The sequence below is a fragment of the Sapajus apella genome, unplaced genomic scaffold, assembly GCF_009761245.1.
Source record: "Sapajus apella isolate SASKATOON/1434 unplaced genomic scaffold, GSC_monkey_1.0 scaffold2, whole genome shotgun sequence".
Classification (NCBI taxonomy): Eukaryota; Metazoa; Chordata; class Mammalia; order Primates; family Cebidae; genus Sapajus; species Sapajus apella.
In genome coordinates, this window is record NW_022436942.1 from 18,859,266 (window position 1) to 18,865,265 (window position 6,000).

Below are 6,000 nucleotides of genomic sequence, written 5' to 3' on the forward strand. Positions count from 1 at the left end.
TAGAATGCCCCATCCCATCACGTCCTCCTCTGAGCTACAAGCTGCTGCCCACTGCTCGCTGTCTCTATCCCTGTTCCCTGCTGAACTCACCACTGATTCTGACAGTCCCACCTCAGTCAGGTCTCACTGGGGACCAGTAATCCTTTTCCTCTTGGGCCCTCATGGGTGGGCAGGGGTTTGAAATCAAGTTCCCACAACAGCTCTTCTAAGTTCCGGAAGCTTCTCTCCTCTCCTCTTCACCTTGCTCCTAACAGATGGCCTACTTTCAGCCACTTTGTCAGCTAGAGTGCCTGGCACAAGCACCACCACTTCCACCTCAAGAAGACAGCTCTGACTTCTGGTCACAAGATAGTGGAGTAAAGCCCCTTCTCCTCTCGAAAATCACCCCCAGGATGACAAGGAAAAAAAGAAACAGGAACCCAAAGTCCATCTTCAACTAAACAAGGATTTAGAATCCTGGCGCCCTCATATGAAAACAGAAAATGGATGGAAGAATGGCAAATGACCCCACAGAGTCCAAGAAGGGCAGGCCAAAAACATGCAGAGCACAGACTCACGAGAAGCAAGTTGATTCTTCCCTTAGAAGCCCAGGAAAGCTCAGGAATTGGAAGTAGCAAGTAAGTCAGAAGGCTGGGCAGGGTCTAAAACTGAGGCAGGGTCTAAAACTCCAGGAATTGCTGGAAGATCTGTGTGAAGAGCAACTAGACTGTCAGGAAACCCAATCACACCCCCGGCACAATCAGGTAATTTCATGTGTCCCCTCCCCACTCCTGCAGGAGATGGGAAGATGGATTCTGGAGATATTGAAACAGAAAGATTCTGGTCTTAGGGGTTGAGGAGTTACAGAAAAAGGGGTGAGATCAAAGACTGACGGAAAGTCGATGATATGGTTTGGCTGTGTCCCCACCCAAATCTCATCTTGAATTGTACTCCCATAATTCCTATGTGTTGTGGGAGGGACTTGGTGGAAGATAATTGAATTGTGGGGCGGTTTCCCCATACTGTTCTCATGGTAGTGAACAAGTCTCACGAGACGGGATGGTTTGATAAGGGCGTTCCCCTTTTGCTTGATTCTCATTCTTTCTTTCCTACCGCCATGTAAGAAGTCCCTTTGCTCTTCCTTCATCTTCTGCCATGATTTGAGGCCTCTCCAGCCCTGTGGAACTGTGAGTCAATTAAACCTCTTTTCTTTATAAATTACCCAGTCTCGGGTGTGTCTTGATGAGCAGCGTGAGAACAGACTAATACAGTCGACATCTGAGCGATATTATCCATCTCCCTGCCACACACCTCTCCCTAACTCCCACACTATAGCTGGCTCTAAAACTCTGGGTGAGGGGCTTGTAACCTTCAAGCAGGAGATGAAACTAGATAATTCTTTTCTGGAAAAAAAAAGCAAAATGTGCCAGAGAGAAAGCCTATTCACACTGACAATTAATACCCTCCAATGAAGGAGTCCAGCCAGCCACTTGATTGCCCTACTGTGAGCCCACAGGGAGAGCTTCCAGCTGGATCTCTAGAGCCTCCCTCTCAACAGGAGTGGATAGCCAAGGCACGCCAGACCTGCGAGGAAAGCCTCCAGCATGATGCAAATCAAAACACAGCGGGAAGAAAAATTCAAGTTAATATCCTCAGAGAGATGAGATTACTTCACGTGTCCAAAGGACATGAAACTATTTAAAAAAAAAAAAAAAAAAAAAGAGGCTGGGCGAGGTGGCTCATGCCTGTAATCCCAGCACTTTGGGAGGCCAAGGGGGGGGTGGATCACCTAAGGTCAGGAGTTCAAGACCAGCCTGGACATCATGGTGAAACCCCATCTTAAAAAAAAAAAAAAAAAAAAAAAGAAAGAATAGAAAGCAGCCGGGCACGGTGGCTCACACCTGTAATCCTAGCACTTTGGGAGGCCGAGGCGGGCATATCACAAGGTCAGGAGTTTGACACCAGCCTGGCCAGTATGTTGAAACTCCATCTCTACTAAAAATACACACACAAAAAAAATTAGCCAGGTGTGGTGGTGTCCGCCTATAGTCTCACCTACTCAGGAGGCTGAGGCAGGAGAATCACTTGAACCTGGGAGGCAGAGGTTGCAGTGAGCTGAGATCACACCACCATACTCCAGCCTGGGCAACAGAGCAAGACTCCGTCTCAAATAAAAAAAAAAAAAGAGGGGCCGGGCGCGGTGGCTCACGCCTGTAATCCCAGCACTTTGGGAGGCGGAGGCGGGTGGATCACGAGGTCAAGAGATCGAGACCATCCTGGTCAACATGGTGAAACCCCGCCTCTACTAAAAACTACAAAAAATTAGCTGGGCATGGTGGCGCGTGCCTGTAATCCCAGCTACTCAGGAGGCTGAGGCAGGAGAATTGCCTGAACCCAGGAGGCGGAGGTTGCGGTGAGCCGAGATTGGGCCATTGCACTCCAGCCTGGGTAACAAGAGCGAAACTCCGTCTCAAAAAAAAAAAAAAAAAAGAAAAAAAAAAGAAAAAGAAAAAATAGAGAACATGAAAGCATATACAGAAAAACATAAAATGAATAATAACAATATACTTAGCAAATAGATTGGGATATAACATAGAGGGTATCTACCAGAAAACAGAATGAAGAGATGGTTAATAAGAGAGAAATAATAAGAAAATTAGAGGATAAATCCAAGGAGCCTAGCATCCAAGTAATTGGAAATGTGAAAGAAATCAACAGAGGAAAAAAAAAAAGAAATCAACAGAGAAACTGGAGGAAGAAATTTCAAAGAAATTATAAAGCAAGTCCTAGAACTAAAGTACATAAATTGTTTTGGGACAGAGATTCTGAAGCTCCAGCAGTCATCAGAATACACGGCTTATTAAAGCACAGATGGCTGGGCCCTATCACCAGAGTTTCTGATTCAGCAGGTGTGAGGTGGGGGCCCTGAGTTTGCATTGCTGACATGATCCCACAGGTGACACTGATGCTGCTGGACTGGGGACTACACTTTAAGAACTGCTGTATTTGATTTAAAGAACTTAACAAGTACCCAGAAAAATGAATGAAAAACGACCCATAGAAAATACTGCGACATTTCAAGATAGCCCAGATAAAAGAAAACAATCTTAAAAGTGGGGGTGGGGAGAAGGGCAGAGGTGAATTCAAAGTCTCAGAAATCAAAATGGCAAGAACTTCTAAACTGCAAAATTAGAAGCTGAAAAATAAAGGAACAATGTCTTCAAACTTCTGAAGGAAAATGATTTTCAACTTAAAATTCCATACCCAGCCAAAACTATCAATCAAGTGTGAGGATGGAATAAAGCCATTTTAAGTACATGAAAGTCTAAAATGTTACCTCCCAGGCACTCTGTCTCAGGAAGCTACTGGAGGATGTGCTTCATCGAAACGAGGGAGTAAACCAAGAAAGAAAACACTGAGTCCAGGAAAGAGGAAAAGGGCAAAGGTGATGAGAAACCCAGGATGACAGCAACGCAACCAGAGGAAAGTGCAAGGACAGAGAATCCCGGGAGAAAAGTCTCCAAGGGAAAAAGAGAACCAGTAAGATTACATGACAGGTTTGTCCATATGCAAAATTGTTCTGAGAGGGCGTTTTACAGAACTGTTGAAGGGTGTGGGAAGACGGAGTCAGAGATTTGAAGAAAAAACCAAGCAAATTAAAAATGAGGCAATTAACTCCAGAAAAAACAAAAAGGTTGTACAAGAAAGGAAATATAAACAGAGAACATGACAAAGTTATTTAGAAAAGGAAATGTAACCAGAATACTTGCCTCAAGAATAAACAATATTTACAAATTCAATAATGAAATCACTGAATATGGATTTAACCATAGATTATGGTATAAACATAATGTGAATGGGGGAGGGGAAGAATCAAGTAGAGAATCGAAATCCTCCTCTACCAAAAGAAGTCAACAAATTATATGAATCCAGAATGGCAGTACATATACTATTTAGAAATAAGGGGCCAGGCATGGTGGCTCATGCCTGTAATCTCAGCACTTTGGGAGGCTGAGGCGGGCAGATCACCTGAGGTCTTGAGTTAGAGACTGGTCTGGCCAACATGGCGAAACCCCATATCGACTAAAATTACAAAAATTAGCCTGGCGTGGTGGCAGGCCCCTGTAATCCCAGCTACTTGGTAGGCTGAGGCAGAGAGAATTACTTGAACCCAGGAGGTGGAGGTTGTGGTGAGCTGAGATCACACCACTGCACTCCAGCCTGGGTGACACAGCAAGGCTCCTTCTCAAAAAAAAAAAAAAAAAAAAACAAAAAGCAGAAATAAGGAAGGAAATACCAGAAAAAAAAAAGCTGAGGGTTGAAAGCGGTTGCCCCTAGGGACTAGGATAAGGGTTGGGAGAAAAGCCAAGAGGACTTCTGTTTTCGTTACAAGCCTTTTAGCACTATTTGATTTTTCAGCTATGTATATGTATTATCTTGGTAAAATAATACTAATTTTCTGTTTTTGTTTTTTTGTTTTTTGTTTTTTTTGAGACGGAGTTTCACTTATGTTACCCAGGCTGGAGTGCAATGGCACGATCTCGGCTCACCGCAACCTCCGCCTCCTGGGTTCAGGCAATTCTCCTGCCTCAGCCTCCTGAGTAGCTGGGATTACAGGCATGCACCACCATGCCCAGCTAATTTTTTGTATTTTTAGTAGAGATGGGGTTTCACCATGTTGACCAGGATGGTCTCGATCTCTTGACCTTGTGATCCACCCGCCTCGGCCTCCCAAAGTGCTGGGATTACAGGCTTGAGCCACCGCACCCGGCCCAATACTAATTTTCTAAAGCAACTATAACTCTGGTGCCACATTCTCCCCTATAGCACATCTGCAGGACTGTGTGGACTCAAAGGAGCAGGGGTATCTCCATCCTCACCCCGTCTGGACACGTATTATTCATCAGCTTACCCCTCTTCCACTCACAAACACAATTTCTCCATCTCCTCCTGTTCCTGTGGCAGCCATCAATTGGGTGGCTGTACTCAACTATAAGTTTCTAGAGGTCAGGCACAGTGGCTCACACCTGTAATCCCAGCACTTTGGTAGGCCAAGGTTGAAGGATTGCTTGAGCTCAGGAGTTCGAGACCAGCATGGGCAACACAGAAAGAGCCTGTCTCTACAAAAAAAAATTAAAAATTAGCCAGGTGTGTTGGTGTGTACCGATGGTGCCAGCTACTCAGGAGAGTGAGATGGGAGAACTGATTGAACCCAGGAGTTTGAGGAGGCAGTGAGCTGTGATCAGGCCACTGCACTCCAGCCTGGGCAATGGAGTGAGGTCCTATCTCAAAAATAAATGAATAAGTAAATAAAAAATCAGTGTCTAAAACATGCCTTTAAGGCTTTGCAGGTACTCACTGTGCCCTTTACCAGGAAGGCTGGTCTTCCCTCCTCTGCTCCCATCCAAATGCTGAACTCTAGTTTATACTTCAGGTAACATTTCCGCCACAGCCATTGCTCTCCCCAGTCATCTGGGCTATCCCTCTTCACCCTCCCCTCTCGCTCCTCATACTCTTCCCCTTCTTCCTCTTTTCTCCCCTTCTGCCCCTTCCCTCTCCTCCCCGCCCCCTCCTCCTCAGCTTTCCCTGCTGGGGCCTTTAGCACACTGTACTGTAACTGCCCCTCAATGTTGGACTGTAATCTCTGGGAGGCCAGAAACTCTTTTATTCACTGTAGCCTCAGGACAGGGCCTGGTGCCTGGCTAAGGTGTCAGCTATTATGTAAACAGATGAATACATGACTTGCTTTTAGTAAGGGCTCAAAAAGGATTGGAGTGAATTAATGAGTCACAAAAAATGCAGGCTCCCCCTCATTATTTAAAGTCTGCCTCTCTCTGCCATCTCCATTCTACCATCTACTCTCCCTCTTCCCTACAAGGTCACACCTCTCAAACACGCTGGCTTGGCCAGTGCTCCACTTCCAATGCATTTACTCCTGCCTCAACCCTATAAAGAAGCCAGGGTGCCTTCACATGACCAGTGTCAGCTCCAGCACAGGGTTTGTTTTTTTATTATTATTTT